This window comes from Cricetulus griseus, chromosome 2, assembly GCF_003668045.3.
Source record: "Cricetulus griseus strain 17A/GY chromosome 2, alternate assembly CriGri-PICRH-1.0, whole genome shotgun sequence".
NCBI lineage: Eukaryota > Metazoa > Chordata > Mammalia > Rodentia > Cricetidae > Cricetulus > Cricetulus griseus.
Genome location: NC_048595.1, coordinates 15,843,371 through 15,870,302, shown reverse-complemented (window position 1 = coordinate 15,870,302; position 26,932 = coordinate 15,843,371). Strand labels below are relative to the sequence as shown.

Genomic DNA, 26,932 nt, shown 5'->3' with positions numbered 1-26,932 from the left:
GCAGAAGGGGCACTCCGTGATGATGGGGACCCTGTCAGTCTTCGCTGGAACTTTACCATGCTGTCCTCTGGGGAGACTATAATCAGGCAGTCATACGTAAAAACTTGGAACAAAACTGAAGCTTGTGTGCAGCACCCCTGCACCCTGGAGTCCTCCAAGCCATGAGCTAAATCAATCACTGCCTTGCACTGAGTCTCCTTAACACCTGGAGAGAGCTGGTTAACCTCTCGGCGATAGTCCCACGTGGGTAAAGGGAACTCAAAATGGGTAGCCCCAGGGCAGTTGGGCCTGGATGGAATGAGTGCCGGGTGCAGCGCCTGTTATGAGTGGTCCCATGAGAAGCTGAGTTTCCCCAGCATTCTTCCCAGGTCTCCGAAGCGGGATGTTGTGTGCCCCTACAGTTCAGCCCTCCTTCTGAGCTCACAGGGGGTCACAAGGAGGAGAAGGGAACTCTTGAGTCAGGAATCCTAAGACCTAGAAGGCATTTGGCAGGAGAGTCCCCGAAAACCTGAGTGACCTCAAGGAGGGCTGGGAGGAGTTGAGAGGGTGGAAGATGAGGGTGGGGGTACATTTGGAGTTGCTGTGGTGAGCCACAGAGCCCAGGTGCTCCTAGACAGTCTCCATCCCTGTTCTCTGTTTTCAGAGCCAAGAGGGTGATTTTTCCAACTGGGCCAGTATTTACCCAGTGACTGATTTTCTGTCCTTGCCTGGCTCTCTCTCACCTCTGCCCTCCTGAGTCATTCCTTAACCTCCCACCAGGCCTGACCCCTCACTGTTTCTGCCCCACCCACACAACACCTCTCCTCCCCACCCTCCCTCTAAGCAGCCTTCTTCCTTAATCTTCTGTCTGGCCTCTCACCCCAAGCATACAATGCAGCGCACTGCAGTTGCTCCCCATTCAGCCTGAACTTGTAACTCCTAAAACTGACTTTCCCTTCCCCAAGGCAATGACCTAGCCCTGGAGTGCTTGCTATCTTTCCCTGACATCCCCTCAGCTCTGCCCCCTGTTGAGGGATCCCCAGATCATGGACTGTACAATGGCAGGAGTGGTGGGTGGAACTGTTTGCTGAGGGCCGGAGGAATTCTACTGAAATTCTCTGACTGCCACGGTTGCCCTAGTCACTTGTTCATTCACCAGATCTTAATTGAGCAGCATTCTATGACAGTCACTAGGAGTCCCCAGGATCATTCATTGGGAAGATTGTTTCTGCATAGCTATTGTGGCTCGAGGTGGTCTGGGTGGTCTGGGGCACGCCTTTCCCTGCCTTCTAGGACTCAGACTAGTAGACTGTGACTCCAAGGAGACAGCAGGCAGCCCTGAAGCTCTAGGATTATAGATGCTGCAAGCAGTCACGTGGAAGTCATCACTGAAGCTCAGAGTTGGGCCCCACTGCCCCCAAGAGCTTAGACTTAAGGGTCTTATAGACCCAGTTTTAGTCCCAGCTTTTCAAGTCTGAGTGTCCACATCTGTGAAATGGGTGGAAACACCAGCTAGTGCAGCTTCAGGAAGACCAGTTTTTAACCCTGTGTCCCAGCAAGCCTTGCTCACTGCTCTTGATCACTTCAGTCCTTCAGTTGATTCTAGGCAGAATCATCGGGTGGGGAGGGCAGCCTACACAGGGCCTAGGAGTCAGCCTCACTGGAGGCAGGGACAGTGGTCTGTGATTATGTGGGGGAGTAATTTCTGTTCTGGGGAGAGGATGGGACCAGGCCTGGCTGACTCAGGACCTGCCCTGGCCTGTTGACCCTTTCCTTCTGACTTTAGCCCTTCCTTTCTTGGGCCCAGCCCCACTGTTGATAGGAGTCTTGAGGGGTGGCTGGAGTAATGACAGTGTTTTCCAGGCTGAGGAGGGAAGTGGCTGAAATACCTGCTTCCTGCCTGCCTTGGATTTCCTTGCGGGAAAGGCTGTTGGTGGGAGCTGGGGAATTTCTCCTTCCTGGAGTGACTTCAGCCCTTCCCTCCACACAGCTGGCTACCCTGTCTCCCAGCTGTTACCCACTCCCTTTGTTCCAGACTTGTGCCAAGCAAAGGGCAGAGCTGAGAGAGTGCCTGCATCAGGCTTCAGGACCATCCCCACAGCCTGGACAGGGGTCAGGGGACTTCAGAGATCTTTAGGGATATGGTTCCCCACCCCCTCTCCTAGGCTGAGTTCGAGGTGTCTGGGGAGTCGTCTGGGCCTTGCTTGGCTTGGCCCAGGCCTGTTCTCAGAATGAGCACAGGCAAGTTAGGATCTGTGGACCTGAGTCTCTGTCTGGGAGAAGGTTTTTTAAAAAGGTGCTTGAATGCCAGTAGGTTCAGGATTTGGAAGACAGTAAGCTCCGGGTAGGGAGATCTTGGGGTGCAGGCCAGGCAGTGGCAAAGTACTGTAGATGGGTCACATGTATTCAGTACTCATTGATTGAAGAATGCTAAGTTTGTCAACACATCCTCACATAGCTTCTCCTGTCCCTGCTCACCACATCCCCCCTTACTGAGAATTAGAACCACAGGGCCTGCTCCCTCTGAGGCTCTGCGGTCCACTCTCCTCTCTTGTGCTTTGCTAGGTTTCTGTTTTGTTTTGGGTTTTCCGTATATGTATGTAATTGTATTTTGGTCGTTATGTCTCCCTGCTGTTTTCTCTCAGCCTCCTTCATGCCTTTTTGGGGGTATGTTTTAGGCAGAGTTTCATGCATCCCAGGCTTGCTTGCCTCAAATTGACTATGTAAAGGATGACCCTGAATTCCTGGTCTTCCCACCTTCCTTGTCTACATGCTGGGATTTCAGGCTTGAGCCGTTGTGTCTGGCTAAGTTTCTTGAACGTTCCAAACATACTCCTACCTCAGGGCCTTTGCATCTGCTCTTCCCTCAGCTTGGAACACATGTCCCTGAATCCACAGGACCCTCTGCCTCCTCTCAGGTCTCAATAATTCTGCCCTGTCTTTCCTAGCCCAAACTCACCCACTCCCATCCCTCTGCTTCTCTGGCAGTATTGAGAATTGAACCCAGGGCTTCTCACATATAAAATCTTATGTTGCATGCCTATGGGCCGTCCTCAGCCCCATTGCTTTTTTTTTTTTTTTTTTTCTTGTCGCCATCTAACATGAATCTATTCTCTTGTTTATTCATCTCCTCTGCTCTGTTTAAGTTCCAGGGTAACAAGACCTCATCTGTTTGTTTTTTTCAAAATCGTATTTATTTATTTTCTGTGTGTGTGTGGTGGAGGAGGTACATGTGTGGAGGTCAGAGGAGGACTTGCTGTAATTGGTTCTCTCCTTCTGTCTTTCGGGTACCAGGGATTAAACTTAAATCGTCAGGCTTGACCATGAGCACTCTTAACCTCCTGAGCCATCTCACTGGCCCTCTTACCTGATTTTTGTTTGTTTGTTTTGCTTGTTCTCTGATTTTATTCATTTCTTATTATGCTCAAATATTCTTAGTTAATATTATTAGTTAAATTTGTTCTTTGACAGTTTCACACACACACACACACACACACACACACACACACACCATAATACAAACTAGCCATTCTCACCCCGACTCCCTTATCTTCCCTATCTACCACCCCCCACACACTTTCTGACACTGCTGTCTGTTTTGTTTTGTGACCCACTAAGTTTAACCAAGGCTATCTGTGTGAGCATGGCTTGGGAACTATCTGTTGGAGCCTGGTGGGCTCAGCAGTAGACACATAGTTGAAGACAGTGACTTGCCATCTCCCAGAATCTATCAACAGCCAAAAGTTCAGCAGTGAGAGGGTATACCTTCCTAAGTCCCTCCTCCATCCATGACTGACAGGGCCAGTCTTGTGTAGGGCTCTGTGCAGGTAACTACTCTATCTGCTTTTGTTAACTGGTATAGTTAATGCTCTGTAAATGTATTTGTTGAAATGCATTAAGCCATGGAGACCAGTACAGAGGAGACGGCAGCACAGAGAGGTTAAGGGACTTGCCCACTTGCTTATTCAGAAGAGTCAAGTTTGAAGGTAGGCACGGCTCCCCATAACACTGCCCAATGTCCCACCTGCCTGCAACCATAGCTGAATTCTTAAAATTTATTATATTTATTAAGTGTGCTCTGGGCACACATGTGATGATCACAGGACAACTTGTAGGAGTCAGTTCTCCTACCCAGGGGTCCTGGGGATCAGATTTGGGTCTTTAGGCTTGTATCCAGGCCCTTTTATCCACTGAGCCATCTCCCAGTCCCCACCATCACATTTTGATGAAACTTGTCACTGATGCCATTATCAGTGAGAACTCTGGCCCCACGTGGCACAGAGAGTGTGGGGGGACTACTTCAAGCAAGGTACAGTGGTAACACAGTGGTAACATGGGGCCAGGATGGCTCCTGGCAATGCCAGGAGCTAGACTTTGGAGCAGTCATTTGTAGGCTTGTTAATTGCCCCTGAGGCCCTGCAGACAAATGCAGCTAGGGGCTGAGGACCAGGTCTGTAGGATATGAATGGTCTCTACCCAGTGTGCTATTCATGATGAGGGAGACATATGGCCTGGGGCCTCATGGACCTGAAGGGAGTCTTCCTTGTTCCTCAGCTACTCCCTGAGGTCTGGAGGTTAGAATGGGTCTGAAGAGGCCTAAGGACTGCCTGACCTTGGGGTGAAAGCTGGGGGCAGGATTTGGAAAGATATGAGTGATGAATCATAGGGAACTTGGAGGCCAGACCTCTGAGTTCTGGACCTTCTGAGTTTGGGATGGAAGGGGTGGGCTCCCAGCCCTGGCCTTCCTCTCTTCTCCTGGTCCAGCTCCAGCTGTGAGGACCAGGCTGGAGGAGGATGGGGAATAAGACTCAGCTCCCCAGCGGCTTCCTAAAGGTCTGCCAATGCCTTCTTCTTCTCCCCCCTGCTCCTATCAAGGACAAGGGGAGCTGGGTTGAAGGTCCCTGACCTGTTGTAAGGCTACCCCAACCCAAGCCTTGGCCTCTTTGGTCCTGCCACCCCCTCCTGATCCTAGAGCCTGGAGTTGGCTGACTGAAACCCAGAAATATGTGTGGAACTCGCTTCGTGGGGAGCCGCCAGCCTCACTACCCAGCCTGGTGGCGTCAGGCAGTGTCAATAACGGCCTTGAGAGGGGTGTGGCTCATGGCTGCCCAGAGGTGGCTGGGCTGGGGGGTACCATTATGAAAGCCCTGAGAACAAGGTGGCTCTTTGAAGCCTGAGAATGGGAGTCTGAGCCGACATCAGGGTCGTGCTTGCCTCTTTCATATGCTGCTCACTTGTTCCAGGGCTACAGGGACATCCTAGCATCCCAGGGGCATTCGGGCACCTTGAGACATCTCCAGGACCAGCACTTTTCTTCCTTGGGGCATAAAGGAGGGCTTCCTACTGCTCTGGATTTCCAGAGATGCTCTCTGTACATAGGCTGACAGTGTGGGTTACACTGGTGAGTGAGCCAGTGGTGTGGGCTGGTAAAACAGTCTTCAAACCGCAGCTGCCGGTGGGTGTGTATCACACTTAAAATTCATTTAACAAATATTTATGGAGCATCGTCGTCGTCTCTGTACTTGACCCTGTTTTAGATGCTAAGTTTGTAGCAGAAAACCAAAGAAGTCAAATTCTCACCCCTCTGTGTCTTGTGCTTTAGCCAGTACAGAAGCCAGCTATGCTCAGAGGGGAAAATAAAGCAGAGAAGGGTGTGTGGAGTGATGATGTGGGGTAGGAAAAGCCCCAATAACACATTCTGGAGAGGGGAAGGCAGTGAGGGTGGGCAGACGTCTGGGGAAGGGCATCCAGGCAAGGGGCATGGTCAGTAAGGAGCCTGGAGGCGGGGATGTCCTGGCATGTCTGTGGGACAGCACCATTGAAGTGGTGGATACTGAGATGCCAAGGAAAGGCTGGCAGCAAGACGTGGCTATGGCAAAGCCCCAGGGTTTTGAAGGGCCTTGGTGCATTTTAAAAATATTTTTATTTATTTGTGTGTGTGTGTGTGTGTGTGTGTGTGTGTGTGTGTGTGTGTGTGTGTTGTGCACATGCGCGAACATAGAGACCAGAAGAGGGCATTGGAGCCCCTGGAGCTAGAGTTACAGATGGATGAGCTGCTTGGTGTGGGTGCTGGGAACCAAACTCTGGTCCCCTGCAAGAGTAGCAAGTGCCTTTAACTGCTGAGCTGTCTCTCTAGTTCTCCAGCCGTAGTGTTTTAACAGGATGGCTATAGTTTCTGTGAGGGTCTAGGACAAAACAAGGAGTCTCTAACTCAGGCCAGACATGATTGGAGATAGTACCAGGTCCATGGATGGAAAGAAATGATTGACTCTCCAGTACATCTTGAAAGTTGGGCTCACAGGACTGACTGATTGGGAGCGGGTGGGATAGAAGGAGTGGAGCTTGGGAGGGCTCCAGAGTCTCAGTCTTGAGCATTCAGAAGGATAGAGCTGCCGTGGAACCATGGGACAACTCTGGGGAACTGCATGGAGGAAGATGTAGTGTGATAGGTAGTGGACGGGCAGTGTGGGCTGGGGGTGACTGACGAATGCCAAGGCCGGTGGCCTCTGGGCTTCTCCAGCCACTGAACCCCTTTCTGCCCAGGCTTGGGCCTCTATGGTAACCTGGGGGCAGAGTGGAGGGCACTTGTATCCACTTGTAGAACTCATTAATAGGGATTCCTCAGAACCCACAGCCATGATCCTGGTTTTCTGTGTGTGGGGAATGCATTTATAAAGAAGCACCATGAGGTCAGGGACTTGGCTTTCCTTGTGGTTTGCCAGGGCCTGGCAGACCCTGGTCCAGTAATTAAGGTCATGGCTTTATGGAAGTTGGTAAGGGTCTTCCTCTGGCCCTGGACTCAGATGAGCTAGCTTCCCAGCCACTGAGATGCGTGTGGCCTCGAGGGTGTGGGATGAGCTATGATGTCCATTCTACCTTCTTTCTCTTGTCTGTGTCCTCACTGGTACCTCTTCCCTTGGGTGTATGGCACAGGGTAAGTAGTGAGTTCAGACAAGCCTGCTTTCAATTCTTTAGCTTACTCCTAACTGGCTTTGTGACCTTGCACAAGTTGCTGGACCTCTCTGACCCTTGTTTCGGTTTTGAAATAGGCAATATCTGTGTTGTGGTTATGTGTTGACCAGGTGGATATACTTGGAATTGGTAGATGTTGGATAGCCAGTGGCTGCTGTGCAATACAAGGCCAGTATGCTGTTTGATATAGAATACCTAGAGCCTGGCATGTCCTATTTCCCTGGACCACAAGGTGGGAAGAACCCCAGGCTTGTTGAAGGCATGTCTCCCTCAGCCTTTCTTCTGCAGGCTTGGAGCCCCAGATGCAACTGTGCCTGATCCGTCACTGCCCTCCTTCCCTTACTGAGGCCACAGCTGCAGGACAGAGTCCACCCTCCTCTCCTGATTGCGCCTTCCTGGAGGGGGAAAAGAGTGTGGGGGGGTCACACCCCAGGGTGTGGCTTGGGAAAGGCTGGGGCTTCTGGATAAATCCATTCCCTTCCCAGCTGTGTGCAGTCGGTAGGCTCTGAGCAACAGAAGGTGTGGCCAGATGGCTCCCGTGGGTGCTGAGAGGATGTTTGAGCATCTTGAGAGGAACAGGAGAGGGGCGCCCTGGATCCCCATCTCAGCATAATCCCTCTTCCAAGCTTAGCCTGAAGAATGCAGACCTTTCCCAGGGAGTGCTGGACAAGGCTGTAGCCCACCCTCTCTTGCCATGGCAGGGGCACCACATGGCTTTGAATCTGGCCCTTGTGGGCTCTCAGAGTCAGCAGGACAAGGGAGAAAGAGGACACACGGGGATGCGTGATCTTGCCCATTGGGCAAGGCATGGAGTGGACAGCACTCACTGCCTACCAGGGTGGGTCACCCCCAGGTGTTTCGTTTTTAACTCTTGACATCTTTCCCAGTTTCCTCAACTTCTGGTCGATGGGAAGGGGAGGCATCCAGGGGCTTGGCAAGGGGAGGGCTTCAGAGGTGGCCTGGGGTGACCTCCACAGATGCTTCTCCTGGGGCTAGGCTGGGAATTCCCAGCTGCCTCTGGCCCCTTCCCAGCCCACCTCTCCCATGAGGAAGCCAGCCCAGCCCCCACCTCCTGGCAGCCCCTCCTAACCGCTGACTCATCCCTGTCCATGTTTGGCGGTTCTAGTTTTCAAATAGTTGGGAACTGGGATCATGCCTCTTGTTGGAGCCCTGGCTGGCTGGGATGCATTTCGACTATAGCCTCATAAAATCCCACCCCAGCGACCTCTGTTACTTTCACAGCTTGCAACCCACCTTTGCCTTCTGCCTTCCTGTGACCCTGGCTCCAGAAGAACAGGGCCGGGCAATTCCCAGAGGCTAGGTCAGTCCCTTCTCTGACCCAGGTCACCTAGGTCTCTAGGCTGTGTTTAGTGGTGTTAACACCTTCTTGATTAAAGCTATCACCCTCAAGAGGCAGCCTGACACAAGGCCTTTTCTTCCTGGCCATCAGCTTATTCTGCCCTCCCTTGCACCGTCTCCCTTCAGAGGAGCAAACTGAGACACAGAGTGGTCCAGCATTCACTCAGTCTGTAGCACTTCTAGGAGTGGGACCCATGTCCATTCTTTCCTCAGTGGGTCAAGTTTAATGATTCTAAGGGGGGGTAGTAGTCTAGGAGTGCTGCCTGGAGGAGGGAATAGTACCTCTCAGCAAAGCCTTTGAGCAAGGTGCATGTCTGACACATGGGTCTAGCTGGTTCCTGCTTCTCAGATTTGGTTATCTTCTCCCCTCCTCCCAGATTTTCATCTCAACCCTGGTAAGTCCCCCAGGCTGAGGCATGTGGCTCCCACCAGGACTGAGCACTGTGCATGCTTCTCAGCCAGGTCCAAGCTTCCCATTGGGCTTCTTGAGTCTAGTGAGTGGAGCCAGCCTGTGTACCCTCAGTATTGAGAGATTGAGTGGCATACCAAGTACAGACACACATAGACTATACAGATGATTCCCAAACTGTCATTCAGACACCTGGGACATCTGTCTATCCATTGAGTCATTCATTCATCTAACATTCCGAACATTGTTGGGATTATACTACATTTCCCAGTTGAGGAGTAGCTCCAAAAACAATGGCCTGCCCAGATCCCACAGCCAGAGGAAAGACTAGCATCACCTCTTCCTGGAAGGAGTTGGAGGCTGGGTTCCTGCTCTGCAGGAGTCTTAGGCTTGGGAGAGGCAGGACAAGAGCCTCAGTGCATCCCAGAAGCCTTCATTCACAATAAGTTGTCAGGCGAGGAAGAGACCAGTTTGTCACCTGTTATCAGGACAGGCTTCCTGGAGGAAGTGGCTCTGAAAGCAGGGTGGGTTTGGATATGCTTAGGGAAGAGGAAGCATGGGGAGGAGCTCCCAGCCCCCTCAGCCCCCCTCAGCCTGGATCCTATTGTCCCCATTGTATTGGATGTTCAGGAACTGGAAGGAAGGACCCCTTGCCTACTGCTAGAGTTGTTAAAGCTGAGGAAAGAATGAGAGGAAGTCCCCAAGATAGCTGAGGGTGACATCCACCTCAACATCCCCCACCCACCTAGCCAGACAAGTAGGCAAGAGGTCAAGACCTGGCTTCCACTTGGCCATAACCATGCTTTATCCTTTTTGCTGAGCCTCCATTTGCCTGCTCTTGAAGTGTGCTGTCTGTTTGCTCTCTAGTCCTCCTGCAGCCCATGGTGGAGTAAAGCACTCGAGCTTCTCCCAGGAGTTAGTGGTAAAATGTTCTCAAGCTCAAGGTGGTCCCTTGGAATAAATACCCTCCCGGCCTTTACCTCTTGCCACACCCCTCCTTCCTTGATGTTTAGGTGCTGAGCCCTGAAACAAATGAGGGTCTGGGACCGTTCTGTGTACCCTTAGACATCCTTGAACCTGTCCTGTCCTGTATGTTGGTCCTGTGGTGATCTGACCCCCTGGGCTTAACTCTGTGTCCTGTGGGTCCCTGATGCTGGGCAAACAGCCATAGTCACTGTTGGTGTCTGGCAGTTGAGCACTAGACTAAGAGCCTCAACACTCCCAGCAGCATGTGCGGCTTGGGGCAAACCTTAGCTTCTTGGAACCTAATCTCCAGATGCAAAATGGGACCAATTCATTCATTCGTTCTACAAATCTCCCTTAAGTGCCTTCTCTATATCAGCTCCTGCACATGGCAAAAGGAGCTGCCAGTGCCCTGGGGGGAGAGGGGCAGACAGGGGAAGAGGCCTGGAGGAGTCTTGAGCTCTCAGGCATGGCTCAGTTTCCCTTTACTATTCATTCACCATTAATCTGTGCTCCACCTCCCCCCCCCCCACACACACAGTAAGCTGGTAGGAGGAGGGGGCCTGGGTTTGCTAGGGCAGAGGAGAAGATCCTTGGGAAGGATGGGAGCATGCTGGTTCACTGAAGAACAAAGGGACTGTTTATATAGAGTCTGGGCATTTTCATTTAGGATGATGGGAAGTGGCTCTCAGACCTCAGGTTGGGATTAGACCCAGTAATATGCAGGAGGCTAGGTGTGGTGATGCATGCCCATAGTTCCAGTACTCTAGAGGTTGAGGCAGGAGGATCTCAGGTTCTGGGGTAGTCTGGACTATCTAGATAGACCTTGTCTTCAAAAGCAAGGCAACAGCTGGGGACGGTGGCACAAGCCTGGAATCCTAGTACTTGGAGGTGGACATTGGAATTCAAGAACAGCCTGGCTAGATGAGACCCTGTCTTTAACAACACTCCCTCACCCCCAGACAAGGTTTCTCTGTGTAACCCTGCCTGTCCTGGAACTTGATCAGACTGGCCTTGAACTCAGAGATTCGCCTGCCTCTGCCTCTGCTGCCTCTGCTGGGATTAAAGGCGTGTGCCACCACAGTCCAGCGAGACCCTGTCTTTAAAAGGAAGGAAGGAGAGAAAGAGGAGGTTAGAATCCCAACAGGCCCTCCACTTTTCTCTCTCACTTTTCCTAGATGGGGGAGGCAGAGCCTGGAATAGAAGTGTGGAAATGCCAGGAAAGGGTTAAATGGGTCAGGGAAGGGGAGGGAACCAGGACACTGGGATAGGAATGTTGGTGATAAGATCAAAGCCTGCTGCCTGCCTGGGCCTCACCTCTGTTTCACCTGAGCAGTTGGAGGGAATTCTCCTGGGCTGAGGACCTGGCCTCCCAGGGGATGAGGGTGGGGGCTGGGGTCCCACCTTCCTGCTTGTCACACTCCAGGAGGCCTGACTCTCACAGCTTCCCGTGTCCCTCTGCTTTCTCCCACCTCTGCAGTCCCCCACCCCCACCCCATCTCTGAGGCCCACTTCTTGCCCTGGCTGATGCTAGAAGCCCCAGGAGCCACCTGTACTTGGCACCTAAGCTGTGGGAGCATTGTCTATCTGCACCTGTTCTCCTGTGTCAGCTCTCTGAGCCTGGGCAGGGGTCTGAGCCTAGATCACTTAAACCAGAAAATAGGATACTAGTCAGGCAGAAGTACAGCTCCAGAGACGAGCCCCCCTTTTACATTAGCTGTTAGCTTCCCCACCCCCAAGTTCTACAAGTTCTTCTTCGAGGCTGGGTCATGGAAAAGCAGGCATGGTATTGAGTCCCATCCTAGTTCTAACATGGTGCTGTTGCCTTCAGGCTGGTAGATTAACGGCTCTGAGCCTAGTCCTTCAGGTAGACATGTAATAGCTACTTTGCAGGGTTTTGACCGTATAAATCACCTTCAACCAGGACAAAGCTTCCAAGGTGTTACTTCATGCTTTTCATGTTTCTCTTTAAGATTGTCTGGTCCTTGGTGCTGTGGTTTACATTCCTTTACTTTGGGGAAGCTCCAAGCCCCAGGTCAATCATCCTCCTGAGAGATTTGTGTTGATACCCTCCAGGCACCTGCTGGTCCTCCTGTGCTGGTCGTAGGTGAAACATGAGTCTTAATTGGCTAGTGACCTGGTGCCCCAGGTCTCACTGGCCTAGATGTGTGGCTGCAGGGTGTCCCGGACCCAGACAGGGAGGAATTGGCCCCACCATGCTTGCTGCTAGGTCTGCCTCACTTCTCTACCTTGTTCTGCCCTGGTTAATGATCACTTTAGGCTGCAGTGGAGTGCCCGCCCTCCCCGATCCCTAACCATTGTGTCAGTGGCCTGGGTGTTCCCTGTTTTCATGTGGCAGTCCTCATCTGGGACCCTGGGGTGGAGAAGGGGACTCTGAGTCACAGCTTATGCTCCTGGGAACTTAAGGCCATAGTATCAGGGGGAACTGTGGTTACTGTCTGTGTGAGCATACCTAAGAATATTATCCCAGGCAAACAGGCTCCTTCTAACATTGAAACTGCCATGCTCCTCTCAAGGCCCATTTCCTACAGGTGGTTCCCCGTGGGAGGGTTGGGACAATGAGGTTTGGCTCCCAGTTACTCCCTCCTGCCTGTTCTGGGCTGTGTGACCTTGGGTAAGTCCTCTCCCCATCTGGAGCACATGCTTCTTTATCTCCAAGAAGGGAGGGCTCACCCCTACTCTACAAGTGCCAGAAGTGTTTAGGCTATAATTAATAGCTGGGGAATGACAGCAGCTATCCACTACTGTTGAGGGGTTTGCACTTAGGAGAAAGTGAAAGTTGAATTCTAGTGGGGTAATCAGGGCAATGGCCACCCATGCACTGAGGGCCTAGGAGTAGAAGGGAGAAGGGGAACATTCAAGGAGCTAGCACGAATGTAAAAGGGGCAGGCAGGGACTGGGAATGTGACTCAGTTGGTAGAATGCTTGCCAAGTATGCACAAAGCCCTGGGTTCAACCCCCGGCATTTCATAAGCCAGGCATGGTGGTGTATGCCTGCAGTCCTGGCTCTCTCGCTCTAATCCTGGCACTCTGACAGCTTCTAGCACCCCTCTCTCCTTAGTGCCTACCCCTCACTTCTTGCCCTGGCAGGTGCTGAGGGAGGTGGTGGAAAAAGGATTATAAATTGAACATTATCCTCAGCTATATAGAAAAACTGAGGCTCGCCTGGGCAAGATGAGATTTGGTTTCAAAAAAAAAGAGAGGAGCTGGAAAGATGGCTCAGTGGTTAAGAGCACTGGCTGTTCTTTCAGAGGACCTGGGTTCAATTCCCAGCACCCACATGGTAGTTAAAATTCTAATTCCAGTTCCAGGGGACCCGACATCCATGGTAAAACACCAAAGCACATTTGAAAGAGAGAAAGAAAGAAAGAAAGAAAGGAAGGAAGGAAGGAAGGAAGGAAGGAAGGAAGAAGGAAGGAAAACGGGACGGGGGCCAGGTAGGAAAAAAAGAAAGAAAGAAAGAAAGAAAGAAAGAAAGAAAGAAAGAAAGAAAGAAAGAAAAGAAAGGAAGGAGGAAGGAAGGAAAACGGGATGAGGGCCAGGACTGGGTCCCTGGGCCTGGAAGAGGGGAGGGTATCTATTCTAGAGCTATTAGGGCATTTCCCCATCTGGCAACTGCTATTTTGAGAGCCCTGGGGAGCAGGGGCGCTGGTTAAATTAGGCAATGTTGCTCCAGGAGGAATGTGTGAGGAGCCTGGTCACTGGGGCTGTAGGATGAGCACAAGGCCGGTCGTTCTGCAGAAAATGACAATGCAGTTTGGACCTCTTTATAAGGCGATGGAGGGGAACCTGATAGAAACCACAACTGAGGGGGGCAGGGGCAATACCATGGAACTCTTTGCTCTTTGGGCTGGCCTGGCAAGAAGCAGAGTTGAGGGCTGGGCTCCACAGCTCTCCAGGCTTGTGGCTGACGGGGGTGGGGTTTGGGGTGGTGTGATGCGTGGGAAGGATGGATGGATAGTCTTGGCCTTAAGTTCTGTTTCTGCCTCTCTCTAGCCTTAGGCAGGCCACTGGCCCTCATAGCCCAGTGAAAGAAGCTCTTTGTGGAGGGCACAGTGTAGCTTGAGCCCTTTGTGGTCTTCTGATTGATTGCAGGGTTGGCTCATGTAGCTGCAGGGTGGACCTCACCTGGGAGATCTTGAGGAATGTGGCCTGAGCTCCAGCCCAGACCTCCTGAATCTGAGGTGAACAGTCCCAAGATTCCCAAGGTGTCCCTCTCGTGGGGAAGCCCTGCTTTGCTGGCCATTCTGTTTCATCTTGGAAAACACCCTGTGATGTAGGAATGAGCAGATGCTGTGAAAACTCAGGACAAGGCACAGGAGTGACCAATCACACTCATCTTCTCTCCACTTGGGGGCTGGGGTTCAGAGGAATGGGGAGTCAGAGCCCTGGCAGGAACAGCTATTGAGGTCACAGGACACTCTCCTTCCCCCCAGACGTGATATCCCCAGGTACTGGTGTCCCTCTGAATCACTTCCAGCGTGTGTACTCCTGTCCCAGAAAAGGAGGGTCGTCCTGGTGTGGCCTGTGGTGGTGACAGTGCCTTCTCTCATAGGAAAGAAACAAAAGAAAGAATGCAGGAGGAGGCCAGAGGGGCCTTGGTTAACCTTGTTCCTGTGTCGTCGTCCCCCACCCCCATCACTGCTGTTTGAGGCACAGTGGGAGTGTGATCCTGTTTCTCCCAAAGCTGTCGCCTCTTATACAGAAAATGGATCCAAGGTGACCATTATTTATGTAGCTAAGTGACACTCTCTTTTCTTCATTTAGTTTCTTCATTTAGTTTTTCTGTCTTCAGGGGCTGGGAATGATGTAGCTCAGATAGTAGAGTACCTACCTAGCATGCATGAGGCCCTGGGTTCAATCCCCAGCATTGCATTAAGTCAGACATAGTGGTGCCATGAGTTTGAGGCCACCCTGCGGTACGTAATAAGACTATCTTGTTTAGGAAGGAATAAAGGGAGAAAAAGAAAGAAAAAACTAAACTACCCATGTCTATATTTTAAATATATGTTTGGGGGCTGGCTAGGTGGCTGAGTGGTAAGGACACTTACTGCCAAGCCTGATGAGATGCCCGAGTTTGGTCTTGGGAACCCATGTGGAGGAAAGAAAGAACCAACTCCTGAAAGTTGTCCTCTGACTCCTACAAGCCTGCCAGAGCATGCACTGGAAACATGGGTGAACACACACACACACCATAAATAAATGCAATAAAAATACATTATAAAGGGGCTGGAGAGATGGCTCAGAGGTTAAGAGCACTGACTGTTCTTCCAGAGGTCCTGAGTTCAATTTCCAGCAACCACATGGTGGCTCACAACCATCCCTTATGAGATCTGGTGCCCTCTTCTGATGTGTAGATATACACGGAAGCAGAATGTTGTATACAGAATAAATACTTAAAATCTTTAAAAAAAATTACATTATATAAAGCCAGGTGGTGGTGGCGCATGCCTTTAATCCCAGCATTTGGGAGGCAGAGGCAGGTAAATCTCTGTGAATTCGAGGCCAGCCTGGTCTACAAAGAGAATTCCATAACAACCACGGCTGTTACAAAGAGAAACCCTGTCTCAAAAATACACACACACACACACACACACACACACACACACACACACACACCCCAAAACAAACCCCAAGGGACTTTGGCTCCAAATGAGAGCAACTCAAATGACTGTAATTAGGACCCAGTGTCTAGTACTGTAAGATAGAAATTAAGGCCTACAGATGTGTGAGAGAGAAAGGCCACTTTGTCAGAGATCTCAAAGTAGAGATTGCAGCTGAGCTGGCCTTGGGTGATGGGCATGTTAGAGTGGTGGTCACAGCACCCCATGAGGAAGGAAGCACATACATAAAAGCCCAGGGGCCCTGTGTTCCTCAGAGTGGGTTCCATCCAGTTCTGTGACCCACATGGGATCTAGGGTGATGCAAAAGGACACACAGCTCCCTGTTCTTGCAAGGAAAAAGTCCCCGTGTCCATAGGGACTTGGACTCACACCAGCTGGGATATTCCATCATCTTTCTGCCCTTTCTTCATGTCAGAAAATCAAAGCCCTTTTATAAATGGCCACCAGAACTTCTGGTCTCTGTGAGATAGCCCTTTTAGCTGGCAGAATTGGGATGGAAAGCAAAGGGACTTGATATCTTGATTAATGAGGTGGCCTTATCTCCCGCACATGTATGATTTCCGTTAGACTTGCCCAGTGCCGTCGACAATAACCCTGGGTGGGGAGCACTGGGTTGGAGCCAGGCACGCACTCCCATCTCCTCCATCTCCTAGGTGGCTTGCCAGCTACATAGTTTTGACCTCGGGCAAGCCTTGGTTTCCTCCTCTGTGGATGGAGGCTGTGATGGCGCCAAAGGACTTGTCTGCTGTGGTAGCCAAGAGCCATACATGGCTGTTTAAAAATGAAACTTAGTGAAAGAATGTTAAAGATTTTAAAGTACACAGTGTCTCTGTTCACTTGCTTAGTGACAAGTCCTCAGTAGTCAAATGTGTCAAGTGGCCCCTAAACTGGGTGGTGCAGGATCAGGACCCTGTCATCTTGACAAAAAGCTGTTGGGTATGTTCTGGGAAGTAACGTGTGCCTCCAGCAAGGAGCTGCTGGGGTCATCATCACTACTTCTCTGTCCCATTTGGCGCCACCCAGACCTCAATGGAGCAATGCTAGACTGTCCTTCTCACTGTGGCGGGCCAAACACAATGTCTTTACAGAAGCTAGGGTAAAGCCTTTTATCCTCCTCCTTGGTATGTCCTCATAATGATAACAAGTCTGTGACCATCTGTCACCATCTCTTGACACGCCACCTCTTTGGGCCTGGCTCTCCTGCTCTCATTGTCCAGCTGCTGGCATCTGGACTCTCCTTGTCACAGCCTCTGAGATTCCCACTGCTGGTTCCCAGAGGGGGAGGGAGAGAAGCTTCTGTTGTGTCCTGAACTCACTGCAGGGGTGCCGGCTGCCTGGGCCCCTCAACAGGGTGGATAGTTTGTTGTGACGGGGGCAGTGGGCATCCTTCCCACTCCAGTGCTCCTGGACCTGGGCGCCAAGCGTGCTGTTTGCACTTGGCCAGGCTTTGTGTTGGCCTGGTGCCCACAAGGGCCGGTCTGCTCAAGCACCCTGCTAACAGAGGCTGCTTCGGAGTATGGAGAGCTAGGCCTGGGCTGAGTCCTGGAGCTGCCACTTGTGGCAAAGGTCCCAAGTGCTAAGTGGGGGCAAGGCCCAGGCAGGCATAGGCAGGGTTGTGGACCTTTAGGAACCAGGCTAGAGATCACCCTGGGCAGTTCAGGTGGACATGCTCTCTACTCCACACTGTACCTGTTAGGGAGAGGCTTTGGTCTAGGGTAGTGGGAAAGCTGAGGTCCAGCTTTTCATCTTTTCCCCCTGTTCTGACTGCTCCTTAATCCCATGGGAGATTAAGACAAAAACAAAAACAAACAAACAACAACAAAACCAAAACAGACATGTTGGTCCGTGAGGAGAGAGGATATGAGACTTAACAAGAAGAGACAATTTATCAGAGCCCCAGGCTGGCCTGGGCGGAGATCAGAGAACTGATTCCACTGCCTGCTGCACTTTTCACCCATCCTGTCCCTCCCCACCAGAGATCTAAGACACCGGTACCCGAGCACCTCTCTGGGGAGGAGGTGGAATGCCAGCTGCTCCATGTTCTCAGGGGAATGAGGGGTGGTACGAGCACCCAGCTCCCAGGGTGGTTGCACACGTAGAAGACCTGCCCCCTAAGAGTTTCCAGGGCATTCTTAGGACCCTTCTGCCTTAGGGTTGGGCAGCGGCTGCTTCCTCATGGCAGGCACCTATCCCCTCACTCCTCTCGTGGCTCTCCCTTGCAGACAGGATCAACAACTCATACCCAGCCTCTCTCCCCTCTGGCCCTGTCAGTTTTCTTCTTTTGCCATTTCACAGTGTTAAGAGTATTAAGTTATGGTCTCTCAGTGCAGCTAGTACCAGCTCTCTGAGGGCTGAGTCAGGTACTGTCCTTATCTTTCCTCTGTTGAAGTTACCCTTTCTGTTTCCTCTGCTTGCTGGCCCACTGACCCCAGTACACGGCCCTTTGTGCTTTGAGCTCATCTCTAAGAATTAAACAGAGATCTACCAAGGGCTCTTCGTGACTTCCTCACTGCCATCCACCTGGTCAGTGACAGAGCCAGGCTGCTTGGTTCAACCCTAGAACTCATACTGTGCTGTCCTGTGTGCTGAGCCTTAACAAAGGAAGGCCTTCAGGCCAACTGAGACCTCAGAAGCCACTTGTAACTGATCCAGCAGACTAGGATTAGGGGTGACGTCCATCTCCTGGGATCTCCCTTTCTGCCTTCTCTCCTGGAATTAGCCAATTACAACAGGGTTTCCTGACTTAGAACAATGTTGCCCTGTGGCTCCAAGGCCAGGACAGGGAGCAAAGAGTGGGCCCAGGTCCCCAGTGTCCCTGGAGCATTTCGGGGCAGGTGGACAGGACGCTCTTCCCCCGCTCCCTGGCAGCAGACATTCCTAGTTGGAGGTGACAGGCAGCAGGAAGATTTACCATTTCCGGTAACCGGAGTCCCCAGCAATGTAGCTCTCCCTGCCAAGGACAGGCACCCCTTGCTCGCCATTCCTACCCTTACTTTCTCTGGGCTGGCCTGGCTGGGGCTGGATGGCATGCTATAGTCCCAGGGGTTGAGACCTGGTGGGTCTCAGGTCCCATCTCACCCCCAGCCCCAGCACTATTTGCTGCCATACTCTCCAAACTCTCATCCTGGTTTTGGGGAGTCCCTGTTCCCAAGAAGGGAAGAAATGGCTAGAGAAGGTGATAGGTCCTGTGTCAGCAGCCAGGAAGCCAAGGCCCTGGGTCTTCCTCCCCGATCATGTCCCTGGCAGGCTCTTCCTTTCCAAAGCCGGTTCTTCTCCTTGCACCCAGCTTTGCCCTGGACTGCTGCCATGTGGCTTTCAAAATCAGAAAATTGGGCTCAAGTGTCGTGTCCCCAGCAGCCAGCAGTGTTGAGATGGCATTTGAACAGGCCCTCTGACCTTTGCTGGTCACACGAACCATGCTTACTAACCCTCTCTGTGCCTCTCTTGCTCCTGATAAGTAAGCCCAGGTTCTGGGGATACGTTGGAACTTTCTATGGCCATGTCTTTCTCTTGAGGAATTGCTTTTCTGGGTAGTTCTGGGGAGCACACTCTTGTTGATGGGTTTGGGGAGGTGGGGGGAAGGGTGGGAAGGATGAGGGGGGGGAAGAAAAAGTAAAGACACACCTTGTAAGTGCCTGATGCAAAGCCCTTAGGTTGCTCTGTTGAACGAGATGGTCATTTTTATTCCCATTTTCTAGTTGAGAAACAGAGGCTCAGAGAGGTCAAGTGAGTTGCCCAGGACCACATAGCTAGACGGCTGCCCGGCTAGTGTCCAGTGTCCAGCGGTGGGAAGTAACAAATGGTTGTTACACACTTTCTAGAATGACTTTCGGATTTGTTAATGGAGCACATTTAATGTCTTAGTCTTTCCCCTACAAGTGTTAACATGCTGCAGTCATTTGAACACCTCTGTGTCCAAACTACATTTCCCAAGCTGCCTCCAGCACCCGGAAGTAACCCAGAAAGCCTTTGTTCTACAATTTCTTGAGTTTTTTGCCTTGGAAAATATGGTCAATGTTAATTATGGGTGTGTAAGAGTTCAGAGGAGAGAGAGAGAGGCGTGTGGGCTAGAGCTGGCTGGGAGTGGTGAGCTGAGTGAGGCCTGAGGTAGGCCAAGTTCACGGTTGCTAAGAACGACCCCTGAAAGGTGCCCACAAAGGGCAAAGGGGACTGTGGGCTGAAGAGTCAATAGGGCCCCCCAGCCCATGTTCCACCCACAGACCTTTACTCCAGCCCTTTACCCTCAGCCAAAAGCCCCCAGAACTAGGTGAAGGGCTGGGGGTGGATGGGGCAGCCAGCCTAGCATCCTGGCCAGTGGGCCCAACTAGGCCCCTGGGACTTGGGCAGTGGCTGCCTGAGATCTGAGATAACCCAGCCAGCTAACACTGCCTCCTCCTCCTCCTCCTCCTCCTCCTCCTCCTCCTCCTCCTCCTCCTCCTCCTCCTCCTCCTTCTCTGGCTGCTGTGGGGCCCTTGGCCCCAAAGCCCTAGCAGCTGTCAGCTGGGAAGGGTGACAGAGGAGGGCCAGAGGTGACTTCCCAGGCTGCTCTTCTTCAGCTGGGGCTGAGCCCAGCACTGTCATCACACCCGCCTCTTCTAGTGAGCTTCCCACCATGTTTCTTAGCCCTGCCCCTGGACGAGGCTGAGGCACATGGTGGGGGAGGCATGGTTACATCCTTTAGTTCCTTTGATCCCACTAAAGATCTGAAGACACTGAGATGAATATCCTGTTTTTACACGAGAGGAAGCAGATTCAGAGAGGCCAAGTGACTTGCTGAAAGTCACAGAGCTACATCGTAGTTGACCTCCAGCTTCTGGCCCCCCAGTTCGGTGTCCCCTGCTCCTATCTTTAAGGCACACTCATGCAAGGAGACAGAAACTTCATGGTCTCATTCCCAGCTTGGCCACTCATGCAAGCTGATCGAGTATTTGGGATGGAACTTCCATGCTCTTGCTTATAAGGCTTGGTGGCAGTAGTATCAGCCTCTTGGAATTGAGCCAATTAGATGAGATAATGAGTTTACAGCAGTATTTAGCCCAGGTTCACCCACAGAGTTCATAGGGGCAGGCAGCATTGTCACCATAGAATGCTAGGTCATTTGTACACTCTACAGGGGTTCCAGGCGCATCCTGCAAACATTTGTATCACTCAGTAAATATTTGGCACCTACTGTGTGCCAGGTGCTGATAAAGAGAGCAGTGAAAAATTAACCAAGCTTCCCCAACCCACTGCTCACATTGACCCTCCTCCTCTTATAGTGGCCAGAGAGACACACGCCTTTGTGTTAACCCGCACAAGCCTCTGGCTAGCTCTGCACATGTGGGTCTTGTGATCACACACATCAGGGCTGCAGATGAGAGGTCTCAGACCCAGAGATCATGGGCTACTCAGGCTACTAGAACCCTGCTTTCCAGAGGTTCTGTGACTTGCTACTGCTGCTCAATTCCCCATGGTCCCAGCCTGAACCTTAGATTATTCTAAGTGTTAGGGGATGCCGCCAGCCATTGAGGCCTGGGCAGTGACAAGTTCAGGAAGGTCTTGTGGAGGGCAAGGCTTCTTGTTCCCCAGGGAGGAGGCCCAGACAGGACTTTAAATACTCCATGATGCCCAGAATAGCCCCCATTGTCTCGGCCCAAGGTTGAGAGAGAGAGAGAGACAGAGAGAGCTCACAGAGCCTAGTAGGTCCTAGGGAAGGCTGGGCCTGGAGGTGGGGGCAGGAGGTCCAGGAAGCTTCCCTATATGGTGTTTCTGCTAATACTTTTCCATTTGCCTCCTGCAGGAAGGCCTGGGAAGGGCAGGGTGGCAGCATGAGTAACTTACTGCCAGAGGGAGCCAGTGGGTGTGGGACTCCCAGGGAGGCCTGCGTGCCTGGGGTAACGTGCCTCTGTGTGCGTGCGAGGGATATGTGTATTGGCTCTCAGAGCTCTCTGGTGGGCAGGCCTAGTCCAGTCCCCGCCCAGGGCCTCCTGGCACTTTTGCCAGCTCTGGCTATTTTGAGCATTGGTTGGGTTGCATTTAGGTTTGAGGAGTGATGGGTGATCCTGCCCAGACCAACGATCCTGGGATGAGGTGGGGAAGACACTCCCTCAACTCTTGTCTATGTCGCTCTGATCCCTAGCGCCTCTGTCTCTGGCCTCAGCCTCAAAGGGTCTCAGTCAGAGGACTGTGAGGAATGTGAGCTCCACAAACAAGGCAGAGATAGCCACAGCAGCCTCTTACCTTGGGGACAACCCCTATTTACTGTATTAGGAATATTTGTGTTCCTTCTAAGAAACAGGACATGGAATCCTGGACAGGTTAGATTTCTTGCGTCCCACCAACCACTGGGAAGTTTGAGACACAGTGCTGACTCTGACCAGCGTGTCTCTGCAGGCTTGTCTATCTGCCCACCCCTGGGTTCTAATGTCTGTTTCCTTTATCTTCTCTTGCTGTTGTGCGTTCATCTTGGGAGCTCCCTGAAGCAGGAAGGGTAGGGAGATCCCAGCCAAGCTCCTATGACTTGGCTTGTCCTGACTTTGTCATTACTCCCAGTAGTCCCCCCCCACACACACAACTCTGCTGAGGGGAGTTCCAGGCTGGGATTTTAGAATCCTAAGGTTTTGGGGTTTGAGGTTAAAAAGAAAGAAAGAAAGAAAGAAAGAAAGAAAGAAAGAAAGAAAGAAAGAAAGAAAGAAAGAAGAAAGAAACTCAGAGTGCATGGAAGCTGGGGTTCTCTGGAGCTGGAGTTATAGGCAGCTGTGCTGGGAACCAAGTTCAGGACTGCCTCTGCAAGGGCAGTAAGCACTTTGCAGGGAGGAAAGGCTCCAAGTTACACACATTTGGGAATTGGTAATTAGGTGATCTCTTCCCTCATGAGATGGGGAGACAGGCTGGGAGTGGGGTGGGGGTTGGGATGCCTGACTCAGTTTCCTTACACCAGGCTTTCCCAGGGACACTTGTCTGCATGTCTTTATACCTACTCCTGTCCCAGGGCTACACTGCCCAGGAATGAACATTTGTGAGGAAACAGCAGATCCTGCTCATTTCCATTGCCCGAGCCAGGGGCCTGGCCCACTGCTGCTTCCTCCCTGTCCCGGAAGCAGATGAGGAAATCCTAGGGCAGGGATGCTGGTCTCCTTGGCCCAGGATCCAGCTGCCGTTCAGCCTGTTTTTTCCTGTGGTGGATGCCCACAGCGACCATATTGAAAACCTCACAGAAGCCTGGTTGCCTGACTGCCTGGCTGTCTTGAATAAGGCCCTAGGGCGAGAGATCTGGCTCTACTCATCTCTGAGACCTCTGCTGTTCCTTGGGACATTCTTCAGAGACTGTGGGAACCACTTGTCCCTTAGAGGTGGGCATCTAGCGGAAAAGCCCAGGCATTTGGGGCAAAGAGATGCCAGGAGGTGGGACAAGACTGAGAGTTCCTTTTAAGCTTGTGCACAGGGGTCCTGGGTTCAAGTCTCAGGTCTTACAACTCTGTAACTATGGGCAAGCTGGCTCTCTGAGCCTCAGGTTCTTCTCTGGTAATCCCCAGAGAAGGTTTTTTGTTTGTTTGCTTGGTTTTGTTGTTGTTGTTTTGTTTTGTTTTAAGATTTATCGCTGGTACTGGATAGATGACTCAGTGGTTAAGAGCACGTTTTGCTCTTCCAGAGGACCCAAGTTTAGTTTCCAGTACCCACATCGGGTAGCTCAGAACTACGTCTAACTCCAGCTCCTTCTGCTGGCCTCCTTGGGCTCCTGTACACATGTAGCATACATCTACATAAAATAAAACATACGAGGCCAGCCTGGTCTACAAAGCAAGTTCCAAGACAGCCAGGGCTGTTATACAGAGAAACCCTGTCTCAAACCCCGCCCCCCCCAAAAAAGAAGGTAATGTAGCTGAAAGAGAGAGAATGGAACAGAGGAGGTTGGCAGGTGTGTTTGTGAGTCTGTCTGACTGTCTGTCTGTCTGTACACTAGTTGCCATAGTGCAGGCTTTACTTCTCACTCTTTAGTGGCTTGAAGGCAGCAAAAAGGCCTGACATAATAGGTTTAGGGAATAGGCATTGTCATTATTGGTGTCTTATTTCAATGGAAGTTTGGGGAGTAGCCCCCAGCCTCATTAGAGAAATTTGCAGGTATGAACAGGCCCAGCCAGATGGGACTGGTCTTTAAAAATACTGCAGACAGGCCAGTGCCTCCCAGCAGCAGGAATGCCAGGAGCCAGAGAACCTGAGGTGTAAGGCAGGCCAGAAAGAGGAGGCGGCATGTGAGCGCTGCAAGCAGTTGGCACTGGCTGTGCTTGGCAGCCCCCAGCCCTGCCTAGAAGCTGTACCCACCACCAGCCTTGACTGTACCTGGCCTAAGGGTGGGGTAGGAACACTTACTGGAGGGATTCCTGTGTGCTCCCTGGAGCTGGACAATAGCTACCCCAGCCTCCAGAGGGGTGCCATCCTTGGGATGTGTATAGGGTCTGTGGGGAGTGGGAGCCTTCAGGGTCCATAGTGCAGCTGAGGGCCAAGCACTTGGAAATGGGAAAGTGTGGGCATCGTTTCCCTGATGCCCTCTACCACACTGCTGCCTCCTGCCCTCCACATGTCACAGGCCCTCCCGCCTCTGAACCCATGTGCCCCCCTACACTGAACATTGCCTATCCCCTGCTCAGGCAAACCTCAAGACCAGTTCCTTATCTACCGCTAGCTAGCAAGGAACCTCTCTGTTCACCCCCAGCCTCTGTCCTCCCCATCACAGCCCTCCTCACACTATAGGCTCTTCACTGGGTTGCTGCCTGGATCCCACAGAATTCAGAGAGTTCATGTAGACCAGGCTAGCCTCCCACTAGCTACATAACCGAGGATAGCCTTGAACTCCGGATCCTCTTAGGTGATGGGATTACAGTTGTACACCACCACACCCAGTTTATGTGGTCCTGGCAGTTAACCCCAGGGCTTTGTCCCCAGCCCTTGTTTTTGATGGTTTTGAAACAGGGTCTTGCTGTGTATCCCACTGGCCTGAAATTCACTATGTAGATCAGGCTGGCCTCTAACTCACTGCAGTCCTCCTCCTGCCTTTATCTCCCCAGTGCTGAGATTATAGGTCTACACTGGCACAGCTGGTTTGCACCCCTCTGTATGGGCTTAGCAGAATAGAACTCAGAAAGTGGAGGTCGAAGGGATTTGGATTCAATCTTAATGGGCAGGTCTGACTGGTGACACTCTCCACTTTGAGCAACCAGGGCCTCCTGGGTAATGCTTGCCAGCTGCAGAGTTCACTGTCCATGCTTTTTCATGAGCCCCAGATTCTACTCGCTAGCCAGACACAGTGATGCATACCTCAGTCCCAGTACCCTGCAGGCTGAGGCAGAAGGATCACCACAGGTTTTAGTCCAGCCTGGGTTCTCCCATTTCAGGCTAGCCAGGGGTCCGTAGTGAGACAGTCTCAAAACAAACAAACAAACAAACAAACAAATAAATAAAAAGATTTTAAAGAACAAAGCAAAATAGCAATAAAAGTCCCACCTTCCTGGTATAGATAGCAACTGAAGAGGGCTGGTGTGACCCTTTGTGTGGATGATGGGAACACCCTGAAGCTGCTAAAAGGGAAAGGAGCAGGAGGTGGGTGCTGTTCAAAGACACTGCTCCCTGGGCTTACGCCAAAAGCCCTGATCCTCCCCAGTGTTCCCCAGTGCCCCCGCCCCATCCCCTGGAATGCAGCCTTTCCGGATCCCAGGCCTGGGAGAGCAGGTGACAGAGGTCAAGCAGGGGTCTCCTGGCCCCTGCTACTGAGCTAAAAGGGACAGGCAGGTAAGCCTAGAGCCCTGGATTTCAAATGTAGTTCCCATTAGCTGTGTGGCCTCGAGAGGTGGCTTTACCTCTCTCTTTGCCTGGTTTCCACTGCTTGTCATGGATTTGAGTGCTAATCACCCCCTGAAGACCTTAGGTTGGCACCCAGTGTGCAGCGGCATTCTGAGTGTCCACCTTTGTCCTCCTTTGTGGGGAGCAAATTCTTCCCAGCTGAGTGGCTGGCAAAGGTCCTGCTTGCCGCCTTGAGGGCCCAAGTGTGAGAAGCTGGCAGGCCTCCCGAGCGGCACGGGCACATGGGCCTGCCAGAGGAGGCACAGCCACCTCTTTTCCGGCCCGGCGCCCCTCTCAGACTGCCAGGGGATTAAAGGCCTTTGGGCCTTTGTGTTCTGCTCACCCGCCCCTGGCAGTTTGCACGGCAAACTGCTGCCCCGACAGATTCCTTCCCCTCTGCCGTCTGTTGCCCTCAACAGGACACTGGGCAGTGGGGGGAGGGGCACCTTGGCCCTCTCCTATGGCCTGGGCTGGAGCTGGAGGAGGTTGTGCTTCTTGGGGGCTTCCTAGGCACCTGCATCAAGGTTTAGGGCCAAGGTTTGGGGCTGTGGCCTGTGAAGCATGGGAGAAAGAGACAAGTGGTCAGACCCACCCCCACTGTCTCCAGATTCTAATGGGGTGAGCTCACTCCAGTCCCAGATGCCTGGAGTCTTGCCCTGGGCAGCCATAGCCACCCTGGGGACTGCTTGGAGGGGGAGGGGCTCAGGACTTCCTGACCAGCTGTGGGGGATGAAGGGGGCCTCAGTTTCAGACCTGAGCCATGAAGACAGAGGCTGGGAGCTGGCCACCCAAGGCATGTGAAGAATGTCTCCAGAGAACCCCTGTCAGCCTTCAGAGTTCTGTAGCTCACCCCAGTCTAGGCCCTGCCACTTAGCCTGCCTCTCTCATTCCAAACCAGGAGGTGACCACAGACCTGAGCTCACACCCCACCTGCAAGCATCTCCCCTCAGACAGACCTCCACTCTGACCTCCCTTTATGGTACTGTTTTCAACCTTACTGAATAGCTGCTGTCCACACCACACCTGCCTGATCACAGGTGCACAGATTACCCTCTCTGAGCCTCAGCTTCCTCATGCATGAAACAGAAATAGAAATAAGTTCACAGTGGCAAGGGAAACTCTTGGGGTTGGAGGTAGTTCAGAATCCAGCAATTTTTGAGTTTGAGAAAGGAGACACAAAACGCTTGCCAGCTGTGATGGTACCTGGGGCCACACTCCACAATCAAGCACATGACCATTGCTGCCAAAATCATGTAGCTCAGCTGGTTTCAGTGTCTCAAGCCTTAAAACCCAGCACTTGGGAGGCAGAGACAGGAAAAACCTCCGTAAATCTGAGGCCAGCCTGGTCTACATAGGGCATTCCAGACTAGCCAGGGTTACACAGTGAGACCATGTCTCAAAGACAAAAACAAAAATGTACTAGGCACAGTGTCTTATTCCTGTAATTCCAACATTGTGGATTTGCAGGCAGGAGGATCATGAATTTAAAGTCATTCTTTTCTGCATAATGAATTTGAGGCCAGGCTGGGAGACCTTGTCCCAAAAACAAAACAACAAAAGAAACCCAAAATACAAACAAAAGCATAATGCATGTTTGAGCATGCCTCTGATCCCTTGGGAGGTTGGGGGGGGGTTAGGCCAGCCTGAGCTACATAGTGAAACCCTGTTGCCAGCAACAGCAGAAGGAACTCTTGGGTTTTCCCTTTTTGTGGGTACAGAATGGTGTCCCTGTAACTTCAGGCCATGTGGAGTTGGTCTACATGGCATGTGGGAAGGGATTGGCCTGAGA

At 52.0% G+C, this 26,932-nt stretch overlaps 1 protein-coding gene across 1 annotated transcript in view; it reads left to right on the top strand.

The window, feature by feature from the left end:
- Nucleotides 1–26,932, top strand: part of Hspg2 (heparan sulfate proteoglycan 2) — a 100,050-nt gene that overhangs the window by 521 nt on the left and 72,597 nt on the right. The gene's annotated exons all lie outside the window — the stretch shown is intronic.